A 22606-nucleotide genomic window follows, 5' to 3' on the forward strand; every position below is an offset into this window, starting at 1 on the left:
GAGGCAGTGGTACAAAACATATGGAGCCAAATTTGCACAGTAAATACAATGAAACACAAATGGGACAAATAATCCATGTCACGTTGCATGCAATGCACCAATCAAATGACAAGGATCCACTCAGCCGTTATATAAAATGCCATATCCTCCTGGCTACCAGGACATATATATATATATATATAAAATATGTCCTGGTAGTCAGAAGAATATAAGATCAGTTCTTGAAATTCCTCGAAAGAGGCCAGATAATCTGCTATATCTCACAACATTAAAGAGATAAGAGATTTAAAATCACTATTTAGAATTTGTATTCAAGCTGTAATTTATATGCAACCCAACTATCGCCCATCCACATAATTTCCTTGATACTCGTATATGCCACTTTTTGATATTCTCAAAGTTACACTGCTGTTACACTTGTCATGGTTGGCAACAAGTTGTCTGGCAACACAAACAGGGTTACCCAGAGATATGTACATCATGCTTGCTCAGAGTTATTAATATTAGACTGGATATAAATAGCCTACAGGATATAGTGCAGGTGGCCAATGATAGAGCAGTCTAGGAAGCCCCTATTGGATGTGTCATGTCCACATAGTGAATCAGCATCATAGATGATGCATGGCTTCACCTTGGTTATCCCAAGCTGGGTGCATCCTGTCCAGGGTGGTTGGGACCAACCAGGAATCCAGCTAAGTGTCAGAAAAACAAAAAAAAAGTTTTTCCTGACTTTTTTCTGAGTGGTGTGCCTGCTCTGGAGGACTTTGACATTATCTTGTCTTTTGCAAGCAGACACTGATTACATAACTTTCATCTTTCCTCTGTCAGTTGGTAAGGATAGATCTTACTTGTGTGAAGCGCCTTGAGGCACCTTTGTTGTGATTTGGCGCAGTATAAATGAAAATAAATTGAAATTGAAGTTGCCAAACTAAATTTTCAGGTTGTTTTTCTTTACTGTCTTTCAGTTTTTATGCTTCTGTTGACCCAACCAATCAATTTCTAATCAAAGTTTGGAGAATCCAACATACCTGTTAGTCTGTTTGGTCATGAACCCAGCGGCCACTTGAGCTCACTGTTCATTATTCACCCTTCAGTAGAATAAATGAATTCTGGTCTTCAAGTAACTGGCAGTAAGTGAAGTTGTGTACGCGGCATTGTTTTGTAGGATTTGACTTGATGATGTGTAGTAACATCCCCAACACTAGCCAGATTTTTCATACTTTCAACCATGTCAAGGTCCACTCGGGGAGAACAGGTGTGCTATTTTTAATGCTAAGAGTTAACTTGTGAAAGACGTTCTTTGTGCCATTATTATGTTGTTCAATCTTTTACAAAAAAAAAAAAAAAACAGCCCAGAAACACAAGTGAGCCATTGACCAAGAAGGGTTTGATCCCCTTCGTGTACAGGACATTGCATAAAGATTCGCTCAGTACAGTCGCTTCATAGTGCTGGTGGTTTACGTTGTAATAACAGCTGTCTTTATAACGGGAGTTCTCTCAAATCTATCCATGTATTGTCTTGCCTTGTTCTATATCACCTCTCCTAACTTCTTGGCCTGAATTTCATGTCTGTCTCTTGGTGACCTGGGTGAACCTGTTTAATGATGTTCTATTTCTGTCCGCATGTTAATATTTTGCGAACCTATGCCCCTTTTGGGAAGACCGAATCCAGAGACAAAGATGTTTCTTCTGTGGAATGTGTGAAAACCACAAGCACGTGCCACGGACAACTTCAGTGTTTTTAAAGCGATTGCTGATCCTGTACCTGGTAAAGTACAGTTTCCTGGCTCTGTGCACTGATAAACAGAGACAGTCTAAGTATAGGGCCCTCACTCCGGGGACATATTTAACCTTCAACAGTCTCCTGCCAGTACTCACTACCCCATATGTAGTAATTACTTCAGTTTTTCGAACAGCGATAATGGCGGCCTAAACAAAATGACAAATGCTGTTTCACCCTTCACATGGAATTAGATGCACTAATAGAATCTCTGTATGTTACGCCAATTACACCAACTACTAATAAGCAACTGATTAATGTTGACCACCTCCTTGATGAAACCGGATATGTTGTGCACAGTGGTACAATCCTTCTGCCTGCAGTTATTTTGTCTTTTGCCTTTTGTTTTGCCATCAGAGAGCTGGAAGCACAGGCGCCGCATGCTAATGATGCATGTTTGAGCTCAACTCCAGGGCCGTCTGCGATTGGCCGCAATGCCAACAGGCTTTATTTTCTGCTTTGTTTGTTTATGGCTTTGTACACCCCGAGTCCCCCTTCTGTTTTCCAAACACACTTTGAGTTTGGGCTGAAGTCCCCGCCGGGAATGTTTCTTCTTCATTTCTCTTTTTGCTTGGGGTGGGGTGATTAAGGTCTGAAGAATCGCAGTGAAAACTTTCATATTTCAGTGTTTTGGCTCAGAGGAGCGGCTAAATGCAGATCTCTGAGGGAACAGAGAAAGCATGAGGGACGAGAGGGAGCCAGAGACCCTGGAGGGAAGATAAATGGACGCATGGGTAAATGGAAGGACACTGAAAGCTTTGATATTTTTCCCAATGTCCCAGGCAGTTTTACTGTCATGTAAGAAGTGACAGACAAATGTCAAAATCATTCTGTAGTTATAATGGCAGCCAACAAAAGACACGCTTGAATCAGCTTTTCTAAACTACTATCTGCATGATCACATACAATACCACTCTGCACACATAATGTAAAAATGATCCTTTTGTTTTCATAAAGTTACACAGTCAGTGGGGAGTTATTGCCCCAAGTGGAGGAGTTCAAATGTCTTAGGGATTTGTTCATGAGTTGGGGTGGAGATTGATAGTTAGACTGGGGCTGCATCTGATTTCCTGCAGACACTGTACCAGACTGTCTTGGTAAATAAATTGCTGAGCCAGAAGGCTCTACAAGTTGATTTACGCTCATATCCTCCTATCCTATCACCTATGGTCATGAACTTTGCATAGACACAAGTGGCAGAAATAAGATTCCTCTGTCAGGGACAGGGTGAGAAGCTGTACTAGCTGGGAAGAACTCTGAGTCAAGCTTCTTTGCATTGGAAGGAGCCAGCTGAGGTGGTTCAGGCATTTGGCGAGGATGCCCCCTGGTCGTCTCCAATAGGGAGGTCTTCCAGGCATATCCAACTGGGAGGAGGCCAGGAAATGCCGGAGGGATAATATTCCCCACCTGGCTTTGGAATGCTTCAGGAGCCCCCAGCAAAAGTCAAAAGACTTGGCCGAGAATAGGGAAGCATGGTCTGAGCTGCATGGTCTACTGCCACCGCAACCAAGATCCGGATAATGAGCACAAAATGAATGAATAAATTACCGAGATTATAAATGGTAAAAGTATAGTTTCAAAAAGTATATTTACAGCAAAACAATCTGTCTGTCTTTAACGAAATATGTACGAGTCGAGAACTAAAAACATAGACTTCATGTGACAAATTCGAACCAGTGATGGGCACAGTTAAGGTGATCAGCTAAAAGCTGATTAGCTAAAATAACTTTTCATTATGAGATTAGCTTTTAAGCTTCCACTAAGTTTAGTTCTGCTGTCTTTAAGTGAGGTAACATTTATTTAAATAAAGTTTAATGGTTGAAAGTGTTCATAAAGCCTAAAATCATACCGTAATTTCCAGACTACAACCCGCTACTTTTTTTTTTACATGCTTTGAGCACTGCGGCTTTTACAATGATGCGGTCAATTTATGGATTTTTACAGGCTTTTTCAGAAGTTCAAATACATCAATTGATGATCTCAGTTGATTTCCTGAAAGCTGCACTCCTCATGCGGTGGAAATTCACACACAGTGTAAATATACGGTCTTACCTGTTCATTTTAGTGAAGAAATTAAAGTCCCTTTCTGGCAGAGCCTTCTCCCCCCCCACCTTCGCCAACCCACCTTTCCAAAATGGTTCTCTGTCTTGGCACAACAAGTCATTTACCACAGACTCCATTCGATCCTGGCTGCACGCGATGAAATCTCAAGAAAAAGTTACTCAGTTCTCCATGTGGTGCAGAGACATCGTGCACGCATGGTGGATGATGTGCATCTCAGTATTTGTGTGTAACACTTCATGAAAAGAAGCATTTACGGGATGCTACAACATGGAGACCCGCGGCTTATAGACAAGTGCAGCTTCTTATTTATGTGTAATTTCTTTTTTCTTTTTAAAATTGGTGTGTCCGGCTAATATTCAGGTGCACTCTATAGTCCAGAAATCACGGTATGTTTGTTCCTGATGGAGTTTGTATACTAACCCAGCAAGCAAAACTGACACATGACGGACGCAACAAGCATCATTAAAACGATTTTCCACGTGTATTTTTATTTCTTAAAGTTTGTTATTTGTTTAACACTTCTGGTGCTGTAATACTATGCTAAATATAAAATTTCATTAAATTTTTCATGTAATTATTTTGTGTACTTCTTAATCATTATCTGTTGCTAGCATGCTAAACATCTTTAGGGAATCTCCATTCCTATGTCTCAGCATATTCAAATATCAGCATTGTAGTTCTGTTTATTGGTGTTTAAGAGCCAAAAATAGCTGAATTCATACAATAAAGTTAGTAGTTAGCGGTAACTTCAGTGAAATATTGTAGCATTTATCAGTTTAGCATTGTCACAGTTAACTTTTTTGTTAGCGGATTAGCAGTTATTGAAGCGAACGTTTTAAGTTAGCTGTGCCCACCACTTGTTTGAACCAATATTTCCATTATGCTCAGTGAAAATCAGTCAGAAAATACAATTTCTGCTAAAATACTTTTTTTTTATTTGATATTTCTTGGTTCTTGTGCTTTTAGGAGCCTCAAACTGGCCTCTCTAGACAAAACATTATGGCCTGTGTAAGAAGTGGTAGTTTCTAACCTATTTCTAGTGTCGTGGATCACATTTCTTTCTCAAAAATGTGTTGGACTTCATGAAACCAGTGTCATTCCTCATAAAATGCTAACATCGGCCACCATATCAATGCTTTCAGTCTGCCAGCAGGTAGCTCAGTGGGATGAGGAATGAGGCAACCATTAGGTAGATGTGGATTTGATACCCAGTCACATTACCTGTGTCTTTGGCCAACCCGCTTAATCTGCATTGTCCCGGTCCTGCCAGCTTTAAACTGGGATGGACTTGTGTCCTGTTCAGTGGAGTCATGGACTCTCAGTCAGGTTTTGTTTTAGAATCCTGGGATAAGCACCGTCATGAATGGGCATTGGGGCCTGTATTGGACTGAGTAAAATCAGCCAAATATTTAGTTGGGGGGAGGGGGGCAGGATTACCAGAGACTCCAAGTGTGAGTTTGAGTTTTATGTAGATCTGCAACAAAATTAAATTACGTGTAATCCAAACCAGTTTACAACATTTTCATCAAGGGTTTCTGTTTTTTTTTTTTTGTAATTCATTCATTCATCAACGGGAACGCTGTAGCATACAACACTGTAATACAAATAAGAGTTTTAAATGCACTCACTTATTTTTTTTCTTAGAATCTACCCTAGAATTTAAACACCATTCCAACAAGGCCACAATTTTCCTCATGATGTACAAAAGTCAGTTACAATAACAGGCCTAATATATGCTGCATATCTTCCCCCATAATGTAAAATGAATTTTTGTTCAAGGTTAGACCAGAAAATTTTTTTAATCACCATGAAAACTGATGCATGGTAAATGGACTGTGTTGATATAGCACTTTTCCATCTGCATCAGAAGCTCAAAGCGCTTTATAATTGCTGTATGCCTCACATTCACACAGACACACTGATGTCACGATGCTGCCATACACTAGGGCAACTACGGGATTAAGTACCTTGCCCAAGGGCCCTCAGTGATTTTCCAGTCTGGCTGGGTTTTGAACCGAGGATCCCCTGGTCTGAAGCCCAACGCTTAACCACTAGACCATCACCCCCCCGCCACCTCCCTTTTATCTATTCCAGAATGAGCTCAAATATAACACAATGATTTATGGAAATTGTTTTGTCAACATGCCCAGTATCACAATTTTTCAAAATAACATTTTGCATTACCTAAATTCAGCCCTTCTTCTTTTTTTTTTTTTTTTTTTGTCAATCTGACCCAAAAACTAATGTACGTTGGGGCATGAAAACAATTACGGTGAAAATCAGTTTGCCAGTTTTTCAGTAATCCTTTGAGCACACTGACAAAGAGGCACGGTTGAAAAGGCAGCCTCATTGATGGAGGTAAATACAGAATCGACACACACCTTGACATGTTGATAGCACAGTTTTGACGCTCTCATCCATTCCACTTCTCCCGAGGCTATCTGCGATGCTCCAGCAGCTTCTAATCCATTACCTGATAAACAGATTTGATAAATGAATTCAGAGCCAGACGTGGATTTTGAGCTTTACCTTTTCGTTCACACGTCTGTGTCTTACCTACAGGTAACGCCGGGACAGATACCTGACTCATGACTCAGGCAAAATCCGTCTAAGTCTCCCCATCTGTTTTCAATTCCCAGTGAGATTGTGTATTTTTGCTGTTGTGTCATTAGCACATCGGCAGACTGTGAAGTAGTGAGAATTAATCATTTTGTCTCAACAAAAAGCAGAAGGAGAGCCTGGAAGCGTTGCTCGTCATTTTCCCTGTGTCTTTCTGTAGCGCCTCCTCCTCCTCCTCACATCATCACCGATGTTCAGGCCGGTCGCCGTCCAAGGCCGATCTTATTATTCCGCACTGATTCACATTAGCACCGAGTCTTTAACCTCAAACCCACTTTTTCCTGTTTTTCTTGCTCGTGTCAAATGGAGAACAGAAACGGAAACCTGTCGCAAAAATACACTTTTTGTTTGTTCTTTTTGCTTACGTCCCTAATTGCATTTCAAACAAATGCAGAAAAAATGGAGTCTTTTATTGAAATTTGGCTGCATTTATTTTATTTTACTCAGCTGCAGAGTGAAATAAAAGTGGAAGCAGAGAGAAACTGACAAAAAGCAATATCACAATTACAAGTTTTTTGCAGGCTCAAAGCACTTTCCTTCTTTTTTGCTGCCTCTTATAAATCACCAATTCCCTGCTGTCTCCTTCTCATCCATTTGCTTCAGAGAACATTGATTTCTGTAGGGTGTAAATATGCGCTGCATTGTTTTCTTTGGTAGTTGGTTTGTTGTTGAGCTTTTCTCTCTCTCTGTCTCTTAATTGGATTTTTGTTCTTTTTACTGTATTCAGACCTAAAGCATTTTTGTGGAGACCTGGTCCAAGCGCAAAAATATGGCTCTTCTTATTGTCAGAAAATGTTTTTTGTAAAAATTTTGAAGATATTAGAAATAAACATCTAAAGATGGGAGCTGTGGTGTTGTGTTTCTCTTCAACATTTTTATCTTATTTTTACTCTGTGTTGCCCCAAGGTGAACAAGATATAAACCTTACCCATCCCAAGTGGTAAGGAAAAACTCCCTCAGGCATTTTTTTTTTTTTTTTTTTTGTTAGCAGAGAAAAATGCCTGGTGTGCATGTCTCAATTTGGAAATGTTATCATTCTAATCTAGATACTATTCAGTAACGATCCCTTTTACGATGAAACAATTTAATGTGATATGGTGCAATCTTATATATATTTTTATTTAAATTTACACATTAACTTTTCAAATTGTCATTGCTAACTTTCAAATATATATATTTCCATAAACTTTGGGACTTTTTTGTTGTTTTTTTTTACTACTGTGCTTCAGCACTATAGCACTGCTTGTGCTTGCCTTTTTACATCACTGGGGGGCAGCATCACATACAGTCTCAAAAAGTGCAACATAGAAGAAGCCCAGAAGAAGAAGTGAGCTGTTGTTATAGTATGACTTTTCCCATCCTGAACTAGTGTGACAGTATTAATTTGTGAACCAAATGTCAGCCTACCACTTTCAGACATGCTGATTTTGTTTTTGCCTCACAAAGACAAATATTCCTGTAACCAGTCTTGTGCTGAGTATGACAGCGTTTTAGGGCCACATTGTTTGTTTGTTTTTTTTTGGACTTCAAGAATAGTCGTAATATTACGAGAATAAAGTCATAATATCACGAGAATAAAGTCATAATATTACGAGGATAAAGTCATAATTTTACAAGAAAAAACTTGTAATCCTGAAAGAGAAAAAACTTAATTCCGGAAATGAAACATTGACAGCACACAAAACAGCCTCCGTGACTCCTCTCTCTTGCGCCACATCCACGTCAAACTTCTATAAAATGGCTTTGCTTGTTCATAAATCCAAGTTTGAGGCACTGTTTAGTTAACTACATCTAAGGCTATTTCCAAAAAAACAAACCTTCTAAGGCTGCTTCCACATGATAGCATTAGCCTACGTTAGGTGTGCTGATGTGTGTCGCCCGGAAAATTTGTTTTTTCTCATAAAAATACAACTTTATTCTCATAAAATTACGACTTTAGTCTTGTAATATTACAAGTTTTTTTCTCATAAAATTATGACTGTATTCTCATAATGTTACGACTTTATTCTCGATGTCTAAAAAAATGTGGCCCTAGAACGCTGTTGTAGCTGAGCTTTGAACTTGATGGATTTGAAGATACAGAATAGCAGCAAAACAAGATTAATTCAACGACTTTATACTATGACAATTGATACATTGACCAGGTCAGACTACATTTAGATTGATTCAGCTGTCCTATGTGGTCATATCTTTCACTTTAACATCAATTGCTATTTGTTAATCTATAGAAGAAACCTCAAGCAGACCAGACTCAGTGAGGTGACATCTGTTTTGGCCACAATAACAATTCAAACCAAACAAAACATAACTGTCAGGACAAGCAATGGTAGAAATTCTGCAGTTAAAAAATCACATACAGACCATTTTTCAAGATGCCAGATCAGTCACTGAAATCTGGACAGTCCCCAGTTTTAAGCCAAATTCCGATGCAGTGAAATATCACCACATGTAATTCCAGACATTTATTTTACTCTACAAAATTTACTATCATTCAACAGCCACTGGGTCCTGGCTCTGCTCACAAAAAGTCAACACATTTATGTCAAAATTCATTCAAGCTGAACTTTCACTGCAACAGAACTTGTCTCCAATAATGTTTTTTTTGTTTTTTGTTTTTTTTGTTGTTTGTTTGTTTGTTTGTTTTGTTTTTTGTAAATAGAACACACTGAGCTCATGTTACATTACCAAAAAAAATTCTAATAATAAAACACATTAATGCTTGATTTTTAACCAGTTTGGGCATTTTAAAAAAACAAATATTGACTGGTTGTGTTACACAGTTGACAACAATATTCTTATTTATTTTTGCTTGTGTGATGGCTGTAATTTTTAATGTGATGGGTTTTTTATCGTGATAGTCTTTACTGACAGTTCTGTTTTTCTTTTTTTTTTTATATCAAATCTTTTGTATTCTCAGTGATGGATTTGGAAACCAGGGCCGTGAACAGGCAGAAGGAGGACAGTCACTGTACAAAACAGTGAATTTTTGACAGTGTGCTACTGGATTTGCAATGACGTTCCCACTAAAGGGCTTTTCTTCTTTTAGAGACATGTTGGGAATCACTAAAATAGACAGATGAGGGCAACCTACATCGTCCACTTCTTCTCAGAAAAGTTTGTACGGTCTGTGCATGGTTGCCATGCAAACACCTAAAAAATAAGCGATGGATTTGAATTTCCTGCAGCTGCTCGTGCTCTGAGTGAAGCGAGCACCCACGGTGAAGAAGTCCTGTCAGTGTCGCACAGACACAGAGTGATGTGTGTGTTTCAGCCGCCTGTCACTTCAGGTGTACACATCACGCCATCACTGCCTCGGAAGAACATGACAGTCCTGCTCACAGTCGGGCTTGCAGCGGTTTACAGGATGTGACTTCTTGCCGTCTTTTAGTTTTCTCCTCCAGCGATCACACACTGTGAGGTAAAGGCAGCATACACGTGACACATTAATAGTTTATGAAATGTTTAAACCTGCAGGAACCATCAGTCAGGTAACGCCTTAGTGATGTGGCTTTATTCACCCGTTGCAGCACCGTGTAAATAAAAAGGCCATCAAAATGTGGACAAAAAGTCCATTTTTCCAAGTGCAAACAGTATAAACATAAAGCAACTTTGCCATGTCATTTTAACTCCATCTCGCGGGGGGGAATTCTTGAAAACATCAGGTGAAATATTCTACAAATAAATAATGCGAGAGACCCCTCATTTACCTTGCCCCCCCCCCCCCACACACACACACACACACACAAAGTACAGATTGATCATCCTGCACTGAAAGGTGCTGTACATCTGCAAGCCTTTGCACAGCCCCATTCCACTATGTTATATTTATTTGACAATGAACATAGTTTTGCCTGTCTATTTGACTCCCTTACCTCTGAAAGATGTATTTATTTTTCCTCTTCTTTTTTAATTTTTGTCCACCAATTACTTCTTACAGAAGTATTTTTTCCCTTTTCTTTTTATTGCATTTATGCACCAATGACACCAGATCAAATTCCTTGTGTGTGAGAAGTTACTTGGCAATAAATTCGATTCTGATTCCCTCTGAGAGCAAGGCAAATCAAATTTGCGAGCATGTGACACCAAGGACTCACTATGGATCCTGCATGACAACTGGTCCATCCCCACCTCTCAAAAGTAGCCATTGATCTGCTGCAACCAAGTGAAGCATTGGTGTCCCTTTGGCCTTCTCCGACCACTGGGGTCCTCAACACTCATTCACCTCCATGCTGGATCATGCATAGCAAAATGTGCCACATGGCCAAAATGTTGAATTTGACAGTCCATCACAATGCAGGTGATATTCCTCATCCGAGTCTCTCTACATAAGCATTCATTATATAAAGTCATTCAAGTAGTGCCCAAGGATCCACCAAAGAGACAGAGTACCAAGGATCCACCAAAGAGACAGAGTACCAAGGATCCACCAAAGAGACATCCAGTTGTCACCTTAGATCACTGGTTACAGTCCAAGTCTCACAAGCACACAGTGAGACAAGTAGAACCAGGACCCTCAAGACTTTGACCTTCATTCTCCTGGAAAGATCCCAGCATCATGAAACACCTTTGTCCAGGGACCTCGAGCTCTTCCAAGGTGCCTCTCGATCTCAACAGCCACTCTACCTAGAAAGATGAATGCCACTGCAGAGATAAGTGAATGTCACTACAAGTTCAACACTTTCACCACATGGAGATACTGTATAGTACCTCTGATGGCTCATAACAGACACTCTGATTGATGCCTCACTCAGTTTCTCAAGTGCTACAATTAGGATATCAATGTATTCCACAAAGATCACAGCATCCACGAAGTTGAGGTCAGTAAACCTTTCCTTGCCAACAAAAGCTGATTTACACATCCTGAACCAACATGCAGTCCATGCAAGCACTGAACACTGTAGGAGCCAGAACGCATCCCTCTGAGAATGAGATTTTAATAACTCTGGAGATAAAGTATAAAATAAATATAGACTCTTTTCCCCTGAAGCATGTTTTGTAGCTATCACACAATAATTCTTTAAACTTAAATAATAATTTAATAATCAAGAACTCCAGCTGCTTTCTTATAAATGTCTAAATTTCTCCAACCTTCATTGAGTCTTCTATAGTTGATGTTTTTCAAAAGTAAGACGATCTCAAACTGCACAAATGCAATAAAAATGGAATCAAACTGGCCAGTTCATATTTTGAGGGTGTTTTACCTGTTCCAGTATCCACCAACTCAGGGATGTTATCACTAAGTTTAAGGTACAAACATGAAAGATGCACAAAGAACGCCTTATTTTATTTATTTACTTATTTTATTATTTCCATAAAAGATCAAAAAACTGCTGAAGTTATTAGAGCATATCACCTATAACCATGTCAAGAGCAGACTTCTCCAACCCCTGAAGATACTAAATGCCCATGGCTACATTTGAATATTCATATTAGCTGACTATATTAATTTTGCATTTAATTTAACCTTTATTTAATCAGGTTATGCCACTGAGATCATGACCTCTTTTACAAGGGAGACCTGGACAATTACAAAGTTTCGGATTCACCTAACCTGCATGTCTTTTAAATGTGGGAGGAAACCGGAGCACCTGGAGGAAACCCACACAAACACAGGGAGAACATGTAAACTCCACACACAAAAGCCACAGGTGGGAATCAAACTCATGGCCTTCTTGCTATGAGGCAACAGTGCTAATCACTAAGCAATTGTGCTGCTCTATATAATAGGCAAAAAGCAGTATGTTGCAATCTGTAGGGTATCCAAATACTTCATAGGCACTTAGTGCATCATTTGGGAACTGGTCGGGGACTACTATCACCATAGTGTGCAAATAGACAACACTACACTAACCCATGTTGCAGCCAGAGTTCATTAATCAGAGAAGAACTTTCTGAAAAATTCAAAGAAGACAGAGAACATACACGAAAATGGTAGCAGCATCCAAAGGGCAGTTGCATTATACAAATATACATTTATTAACTACTGAGAAGTGACCCTTGGAATAAGTAGGTATAGAACATAAATGAAAGTATCAAGAAGCATTTTAAAAAGTCTATTGTAACATAGAAATGTTTGTGGCATAAGTGAGCATGAGCATATGCACAATCTGTACACATTCGGGTCGAAGGATGGAGGTAGCACAGTACACCTGAATTGTGTCTCTATATGGGTAAGGTAAGGTACTTGCTCACTTACATGTAGCATGAACAACAGTAAGGGCCCCATCACACATAGTGCCAAATTGTTCAAATTGTTCAGGAATCGTATGCAATACATGTAAAATCGTAGCTGCGTCCAATGCCTCGTACACCTGTTGCTACAACTATTTGTGCACACCAGTGGCTGAAAGACAGAGTGCGCGCTGTGCGAGCCCATCGAACCGTCTCGCGGCAGGTGTCGGCCAAATCCCAGCTGACACACACGAACATCTAACACCACTCGTTTGGCACTTAGACAATGTGTGGCCATTCGTGCTATTAGCATGAAAGTTTATTTCGCTTTATCCTAATTTTTCCCCGCTAAAACCCTGAAGAGCATATGTCTGTGAGTAATATTTAATATTTTTATGTTAAACCAACCTGTTATGGTCTTCTGAAACAGTTGATAGATGTATTTTATAACTTAAAAACGGGACCGATGCTAATGCGTTAGCATGTCTATGGCGTTTTCAATGTTAATGTTAGCATTAAACTGTTCGCATCAGCATGTTTGTGTTGATTTGTTTTCTGTATAATTAATGGCTCAGCGTTCGTTGTCGTAAAAGAGTCAAATTGTAATGTTTTAAATTTATTTTTATTCATATATTATAGCAACAACAATAATAGTTTACATAATAGACAATAATAGTCAATAATAATAGACTAATAATGTTACAATACAATTTTAGAGAAAGAGACAAAAAGAACATAATGAAACAAAACACAACAGAAAAGATAAAACCATGTAACAATGAAAATTAAATAAATACATATAGAAATAAATAACTGTTTTCTGTGAACACAGAGTGAGTCGCCTACTCTCGTTTAAGTTTTGAAACCTTGTTTCTGAAGTGTTTTTTGTGTGATGTGCACAATTTTCAGTATTTTGACTAATACTACCAGTCATTTACAAGCCTAGATAAACTTTGCAATATTAAAAAAATCAGTCCATTTTTGATTATTAACATTTACTTGTACTTTTACTTTCAATACTGGAGTACATTTAGTTGTACATTACTTGTCATACTTAAGTACAATAAATACTAGATACTTTTACTTGAGTAGCATTTCAATCAGTGACTTGAACTTTTACCAAAGTCATTTTTTTAATGGGTATCTGTACTTTTACTTAAGTGTGATTTTCCGGTACTTTATACAACACTGTACATCTATGACCATGGGTCATCTACAAAGGAACAGACAGATCATACTTGTATTACCCGCTTGATAAGAGGGATTCAATGAAAGGCAGTGTTTTTATATGGTGTGTGGTCAATGTCCTTCTTGATATCAAGCATTTTCCCACACCTTTTACAGGACAGCAATGGTAGCTCAGTGGTAATATTTCTGGCTGGCATTCAGAGCTTTTGGAAATTGCAGGTTCAAATCCTGTGGATAGCTGCTTGTACTGTGTTCCTGCGTATACGAAACCATCACAGCAATATCGTGCATGCCTGCCCGTCGACTCAATGTTTTCCTGGTTTGCTCATATGAGCTGTTACGCCATGATTTTCCATGATTTGTACTTGTTCGTACTCTGTGTGAAGGGGCTCTAGCAGTTGGGTAGTTGGTCCCTAAGTGATGGTAGTATATTATGAGTATTCAGATGCAGAATAAAATTTCTTCTTTATGCCAGTCTTCCGTGAAGCGGTACCCAGTGAAGCATCAGATACAGTAAATGTTGCCTTTAGCAGTTTAACAGTCTAACAGATGCAGAAACATCTCTAAATACAGTAAAAGTCAAATCCAGGCCAGCATTCAGACCTTTAAATGCTGCAAGCAGCATCATATCAAAATATGCCAAACTGCTGTATGTCAGAAAGGTACCAGCTTTTCCTGTGAAAGGGATCACCTTATCTGAAAGGTTAAGAAAAAGGTCTGACATGGCTGACGGGTCAACCTCTTTCAGCTGATTGCACACAGCCCAACTAATTTCAGTCTGTGTGAAAAAGACCTTGGCTGCAGGTTGATTGGACGGCTCAGGTGGCTCAGTAAGTATGCAGCGTTTGATTCACACTGACCTTTAAAGCAAAGATAGTGTACAGCTGAAAACTCTATAAGAGAAAGAAGTAGACTATTCACTTGGAGGTTAGCTCTGTCATGTATCATGTTAGTGTTGGAGTTTTTGTTTGTTCCCTTTTGTGGCTGGGTGGTTTGTGTTTGGGTTTTTGGGTCTGTACGTCTCTTGGCTGCCTTCACTGTGCTTGGTGGGGGCGGTACTCGGTGAGTGGGTCACGCCCTGTTCTGGGCCTTTCTACACTTGTTTCCGGGAGTATTTAGACGCTACTAGTTGCACTTGGTGTTGCCTGATCGTTGTGCCCTGTGCCAGTGCTTCAAGCTCAGTACTACGTTTTGTTAAGCTGTCTCTTGGTGTTTTGACTGCCTGCCTGTGTTTTTGTCTACGCCTCTGCCTGATGTTTCGGATTTGGTTGCTCTTCTTGGACTGTCTGTTTGTGTACCGAACCTTGCTAAGCACCTCAGTAAAAGCCTCTCTGAACCAGAACTGTTCCAGTGAGTCCTGCATTTGTCTCCTGCCTTCCTCATCTGACAATTGTGATAGAACGATCAGGCCAACAATGGAGACAGCGGACTCGGATCCATTCCAGCAGGCCGTTCACTTCCATAGCCGTCAGCTGGCCCAACAAGAAGACCGCATCACTGCTTTAAGCACCAATATAGCCGACCTGGCCACAAGACAGGATGCCTTCATGTCCTCTGTCAGCTCTCAGATCAACCAGCTCGTAACCTCTCTGATGCCACAGACACCGTCTGCCTCGGCAACCGCCAACCAGCCACCGATGGGACCAAGTACGGCCCCGCCGGTACCCACTGCTGCTCCTGATGTCTGCAATCAGCTATCTCGACCTGAACATTTCTCTGGTGAATCCGGAGACATCAAACCGTTCCTAACACAATGTGACCTGCACTTTGAGTTGATGTCAGCCATGTTTCCGTCCGACCGGGCGAAGATCGCCTTCATTATTACTCACCTCACCGGCCGGGCCGCGGCGTGGGCCTCGGCAGAGTGGAGCAGACAGTCCACGGCGTGTAGTACTCTCCAGGCGTTCCAGACCGCTCTCCGCCAAGTGTTCCAGCATACGTCACCAGGCCGTGAGGCAGCCCATTCCCTGATGCGCCTCCGGCAGGGTAACAGAAGAGTTGCCGACTACGCCATTGACTTCCGCATCCTCGCGGCTAAGAGCGAATGGAACCCGGCCGCACTCCATGACGTGTTCTTTCAAGGCCTGTCCCCGCAGATCCAGGACCAGCTGATCGCCATCGACCTCCCGGAGCAACTCGACGAGCTAATCACATTAGCCATCCGCACCGATCGTCGGCTGGCGGATCGACCCCGGCGGGACGTGCGAGCCTCGTCCCAGGATGCTGGTTCTGCTCTCCACGTCGGGTCCTCGGCGTCCTCCTCCAGCTTGCTCCCGGCTGCCGCTGATGAACCGATGCAGCTGGGACGAACCCGATTGACCATCGAGGAGCGGCAGCGTCGGAAAGACCAGGGCCTGTGTTTCTATTGTGGTCAGGCGGGGCATGTGGTCACAGAGTGCCATGCCAGGGGTGCCCCGGTGCGGTCACAACGGGTACGCCGGGTGAGTCAACATTCCATTCTTTCCGTCTCTCCCCGAAACATGGTCACTGCCAAGTTAATATCCAAGCATACGTCATGTTCTGTTCCGATTTTTGTCGACTCCGGTTCAGATGCTAATTTGATGCACTCCTCCCTCGCTAGGTCTTTGCACCTCAAACTTCACTGTCTTTCACGACCGTTGGGTATACATGCCGTGGACGGTCACGTACTAGGTCACATCACCCACCGCGCAGAAACCGTTCAATTAATCATAGCCGGTACTCATTCCGAAACAATCAGTTTTCATGTCTTTGATGAAATGACCCACTCCGCCATTTTGGGGCATCCCTGGTTACGTAAACATCGTCCATACGTAAACTGGTCCGACGGGCAGATCACTTCCTGGGGTTCCGCTTGTACCAGGCGCTGTTTTGCCATGACCGTCAGGGACGGTAAGGTCCCTAATCCTGAGTTGGTGGGTGTGCCCGCGGAGTACCATGATGTTGCCGATGTATTCAGCAAGGTTGAGGCTAAGTCGCTGCCACCGCATTGTGCATACAACTGTGCCATTGAGTTATTGCCGGGCACCAGTCCCCCGCGGGGAAAGCTGTTTTCTCTGACTGGTCCTGAACGTGTCGCTATGAACGATTACATCCGGGACTCTTTGGATGCCGGGTTGATCCGCCCATCGTCGTCTCCTGCGGGGGCGGGGTTCTTTTTCGTTGAAAAGAAGGATAAATCACTCCGTCCCTGCATCGACTATCGCGGGCTTAATGACGTCACAGTAAAGAACCGTTATCCTCTGCCCCTAATTGCCTCCGCGTTCGACCTGCTTGAAGGCGCCACACTCTTCACCAAACTCGATCTCCGTAATGCCTATCATTTAGTGCGAATCAGACAGGGTGATGAATGGAAGACCGCTTTTAACACCCCCACTGGCCATTATGAATATCTAGTCATGCCTTTTGGTTTAACTAATGTCCCCGCAGTGTTTCAAAACCTGATTAATGATGTACTACGGGAATGTCTGGGAAGATTTGTGTTTGTGTACCTCGACGATATCCTGATCTTCTCCCCAGATGCGGAAACACATACCCGTCATGTCCGTACTGGGCTTGAGACCCTATTACGCAATCAGTTGTACGTAAAGGCAGAAAAGTGCGAATTCCATAGGTCCTCAGTGACCTTTCTGGGATTCATCATATCGCCTGGGTCTATCCGGATGGACCCAGCCAAGATAGCCGCAGTGCGTGATTGGCCTGTACCTAAGAACCGCAAGGAAGTCCAGCGGTTTCTAGGTTTTGCCAACTTTTATCGGAAGTTCATCCGTAATTTCAGCTCGGTGGCCGCGCCTCTGCATAACAGCACGTCCATACACCGGCCCTTTTCCTGGACGCTGGACTGCGAGGAAGCTTTTCGAAGCCTGAAGAGACGGTTTACCACGGCCCCAGTGTTGCTCCTCCCCAACCCCGCTTTACAGACGTAGGGATCTGTCTTATCCCAGATCCAACCCTCAGACCAGAAATTACATCCCTATGCGTATTTGTCCCAAAAACTGACGCCGGCAGAGCGCAATTACCACATCGGAGACCGCGAACTGCTGGGGGTGAAGGTGGCCCTGGAAGAGTGGCGACACTGGTTGGAAGGGGCTCAATTACCATTTTTGGTATGGACCGACCATAAAAATCTAGAGTATCTCCGTTCCGCGAAACGACTCAATGCCAGACAGGCTAGATGGTCCATCTTTTTTAGCCGTTTCAACTTTGTGTTATCTTATCAACCGGGAACAAAGAACGGCAAACCCGACGCGCTCTCCCGTCGGGGCGAACCTGTGGCTGTACCGGTGGACCCAGGTCCGGTCTTGCCCGCATCCTGCTTCCTGTCAGTTCTCACCTGGGACATAGAAACCAAGGTCCGGTCCGCAACGCGCGGTGACCCTGTGCCGCGGGACTGCCCTCCGGGAAGACTGTACGTCCCAGAGGCTCTTAGGGGGGAGGTGATAAGGTGGGCTCATAACAGCCGTTTTTCGTGTCATCCCGGAATTGGGAAGACAGCCACGATCATCCAGGGAAGATTTTGGTGGCCTTGGTTACTTCCCGACGTCACAGCTTATGTGGGGGCGTGCATTGTCTGCGCTATGCACAAGTCAACCAACCGCTCACCGTCCGGCAAGCTCCACCCATTACCCGTCCCCACCCGACCATGGTCACATATCTCGGTGGATTTCGTTACCGGGTTGCCGCCATCCAAGGGGCATACTGTTATTCTGTCAGTGGTGGACCGTCTGTCTAAGATGGCCCATTTCATACCGCTACCGAAACTCCCATCAGCTAAGGAAACCGCGGAGGCACTGTTGCACCATGTGTTTAGATTACACGGTTTCCCGCAGGACATCGTGTCCGATCGTGGGCCACAGTTCATGTCACACTTCTGGGGAGAGTTTTGTCGACTCCTGGGAGTCACCTCGAGTCTCACCTCCGGGTATCACCCTCAGGCGAATGGGCAGGCTGAGAGGGTCAATCAGGAATTGGAAAAGGGGTTACGTATCCTCGCCTCTCAGCACCCCGCTTCCTGGTCGTCACAATTAGTATGGGTAGAGCTCGCTCACAATAGTTTACCATCTGCCTCCTCTGGTTACTCCCCTATGCACGTGTCGCATGGATATCAACCTTCTTTGTTCTCTCCTACAGTCTTAACCACCCGGGTGCCTTCGGCCCTTTCCTTAATCCGTCATTGTCGTCTAATCTGGGAGTGGGCCCGTCGAACATTGCTGCGCTCTTCAGCGATCTACAAGGCTGCTGCCAACAGGAAAAGGACTCTAGAACCACATTACTCCCCGGGACAGCGGGTTTGGCTCTCCACCCGGTACCTATCCCTCCGGGGTCTGCCACGGAAACTTGCTCCTCGGTTCGTGGGGCTGTTCCCCATCATGAGGGTGATCACTTCGGTCTCTGTATGCCTTCGTCTGCCCCGGACTATGAGGATACATCCCACCTTCCACGTCAGCCAGGTCAAGCCTGCTCGGTCCTGTGTTTTGTGCCCTCCGGCCGTTCCCCCGCCTCCCGCCCGGTTTGTGGCCGGGGGCCCGGTTTTTACTGTGCGCCGCCTTGTGGGGTCCCGGCGGCGTGGGCGGGGGGTGCAGTACTTGGTGGACTGGGAGGGTTACGGACCTGAAGAACGCTCATGGATTCCTTCTCGTTTCATTTTGGATCCTGGACTGATCGCGGACTTCCATGCTCGGCATCCTGGGTTCCCTGGGCCGTCAGGTGCCGGCCGTTGTGCGGGGGGTCCTGTCATGTATCATGTTAGTGTTGGGGTTTTTGTTTGTTCCCTTTTGTGGCTGGGTGGTTTGTGTTTTTGGGTCTGTATGTCTCTTGGCTGCCTTCACTGTGCTTGGTGGGGGCGGTACTTGGTGAGTGGGTCACGCCCTGTTCTGGGCCTTTCTACACTTGTTTCCGGGAGTATTTAGACGCTACTAGTTGCACTTGGTGTTGCCTGATCGTTGTGCCCTGTGCCAGTGCTTCAAGCTCAGTACTACATTTTGTTAAGCTGTCTCTTGGTGTTTTGACTGCCTGCCTGTGTTTTTGTCTACGCCTCTGCCTGATGTTTCGGATTTGGTTGCTCTTCTTGGACTGTCTGTTTGTGTACTGAACCTTGCTAAGCACCTCAGTAAAAGCCTCTCTGAACCAGAACTGTTCCAGTGAGTCCTGCATTTGTCTCCTGCCTTCCTCATCTGACAATTGTGATAAGCTCTCAATGTTTAAGACTGGGTTTTGCGTGGGTTTTGTTTTTAAACCAAATATAGATACACCAATGTTGATTTTTTCCATCCACTGCAAATAATATAATGTTTTTCACGGCCACAGGCTTGGTGATGCCACGCATTGGACCCAAACATACTTCAGTAATGGCCACTATGTTCTATTCCTTCAGGCACTTTCCATTTACACTCTGGGCCACATCTTCCCCATGATACATAATGGGCAGTCACAGCTTAAATTTCTTAAAAATCCTATACCAGAAGATGTAGAGAAGGTATCTCAATGGAATAGGAGTTGAACAGCCAATAAGTACACCTGACTTCAATTCACAGTTATTCTACCTGTCTGTGTCCTTGGACAAGACACTTCATCTGCATTGTCCCAGTCCACCCAGCTGAAAATGGGACCAACATTGGCTGGGGAAGTAACTATTGATGGACTGGATCCAGAGAGAGTCAGAGACTCTCATCCACTTCCTGCTTCAGAATGTGGGGATAAGCACCAATAGACCTCAAGGCCCACAAAGGACTGACTTCTTCTTCTTCTGTATAATTCCGTATTGTCTATCGTGTTGGTAGCATGGTGTTTAATGCTGGCAAATAGAAACAGTATTTCTTGTCTTTCTGATGCCTGATTCTGTTTTTTTCTCTCTGTTTAAGGTGCAGCTCCATCCAAAGATGGGAGTTGTATTTGTGCTGGAGACCCTCCTGTCCTGGGCACCAACAGCATTTCCTGTATATTTGTTTTGTGAATTGTTCTGTAATTTATGTCTGTAGCATGGACCAAGCAGAGGATCACCCCTTTGAGTCTGGTCTGCTTGAGGTTTCTTCCTCAGAGGAAGTTTTTCCTTACCACTGTTACTCTGGGGGTTGGGAAGATTAGACCTTACTTGTATGAAGTGCCTTGAGGCAACTCTGTTGTGATTTGGGACTAGATAAATGAAATTAAATGAATTTAAGAAGATTCAGAGAATCTGGAGAACTTTCAAGGCCGAAAACCAACATTGAATGCTCGTGACCTTCGATCCCTCAGGCAGCACTGCATTAAAAACTGACATCATTGTGTAAAGGATCTTACCGCGTGGGCTCAGGAACACTTCAGAAAACCATAATCAGTTAACACAGTTCGTCACTACATCTACAATGCAAGTTAAACCTCTACCATGCAAAGCGAAAGCCATACATCAACAACATCCAGAAATGCCACCGCCTTCTCTGGGCCCCAGCTCATTTGAAATAGACGCAAAGTGGAAAAGTGTGCTGTGGTCTGGTGAGTCCACATTTCAAATTGTTTTTGGAAATCATGGACTACATGTCCTGTGGACAAAAGAGGAAAAAGACCATCCAGATTGTTATCAGTGCAAAGTTCAAATGCCAGCATCTGCGATGGTATGGGGGTGTGTTAGTGCCCATGGCATGGGCAACTTACACATCTGTAATGGCACCATCAATCAGGTACATCCAGGTTTGGAGTAACACATGCTGCCATCCAAGCAACGTCTTTTTCAGGAACGTCTCTGCTTATTTCAGCAAGCCAATGCCAAGTCACATTCTGCAAGTGTTACAACAGTGTGTCTTCGTAGTAAAAGAGTGCGGGTACTAGACTGGCCTGCCTGCAGTCCAGACCTGTCACCCATTGAAAATGTGTGGCGCATTATGAAGCACAAAATACGACAACGAACACCCCGGACTGTTAAACAACTGAAGTCGTACATCAAGCAAGAATGGGGAAAGAATTCCACCTACAAAGCGTCAACAATTAGTGTCCTCAGTTCCCAAACGGTTATTAAGTGTTGTTAGAAGGAAAGGTGATGTAACACAGTGGTAAACATACCACTGTCTCAGCTTTTTTGAAACGTGTTGCAGGCATCCATTTCAAAATGAGGAAATATTTTCACAAAAACTATGAAGTTTATCAGTTTGAACATTAAATATTTTGTCTTTGTGGTGTATTCAATTGAATTTAGGTTGACGAGGATCATTGTATTCTGTTTTTAGTGCGAAGTTTGGACGACGTGTGGATGAAAACGGCGAAACAGCATGAAACTGTTCGGAATTAGCGCACCACGAAACATCTCGCTGACGAGCAGACATGCACGATGTCTGAAAGGAAATGCTTTTGAGAAAAACTACAGATTTTGTTTATTCCTATTTATGTCCAGAGATCAAGGATCCAGTTACCAAGTTCATATTTATTTACTTTAAGATTCAATAAAATGTTCAATTTTAATTCAGTTTCATCGGCTTATAAAGTGTCAAATCACAACAAAATCTAAATATACTAAAACAAATACATCACAATTGTACACATATCACAATTGTGATATGTGTACAATTGTGATGTATTATTATTAAGAATATATGCAGTCATATTTTTATTGATTTTATCAATTGAAAAAAAAAATCATATATAGATTCAGGTATAATTGAAAGATTTTGGCAATAAATTTGATCCTGTTTACAGTCAATTTTTGTTATAGTGTTGTTGTTTTTAGGACAGAAGTGTTCACTATGGTCCATGAAGTATAATATATTAAAAGAAGTGTGACAGTGTATGTTGCACACGAATAAAAGAATGAAGATTATTGAATAACAAGACGCATCC

At 42.7% G+C, this 22606-nt stretch overlaps 1 long non-coding RNA gene across 1 annotated transcript; it reads right to left on the reverse strand.

Moving 5' to 3' along the window:
* Positions 1-551: 551 nt before the first annotated feature.
* Positions 552-19661, reverse strand: LOC117529608. Its single transcript, XR_004566048.1, has 3 exons — positions 19651-19661; positions 8502-8511; positions 552-736 (listed from the first exon to the last, which is right to left on the reverse strand). It is a non-coding gene; the product is annotated as an uncharacterized LOC117529608 (long non-coding RNA).
* Between the last annotated feature and the right edge of the window lie 2945 nt (positions 19662-22606).

The sequence above is a fragment of the Thalassophryne amazonica genome, chromosome 17 (assembly GCF_902500255.1).
Source record: "Thalassophryne amazonica chromosome 17, fThaAma1.1, whole genome shotgun sequence".
In the NCBI taxonomy this organism is placed as follows: domain Eukaryota; kingdom Metazoa; phylum Chordata; class Actinopteri; order Batrachoidiformes; family Batrachoididae; genus Thalassophryne; species Thalassophryne amazonica.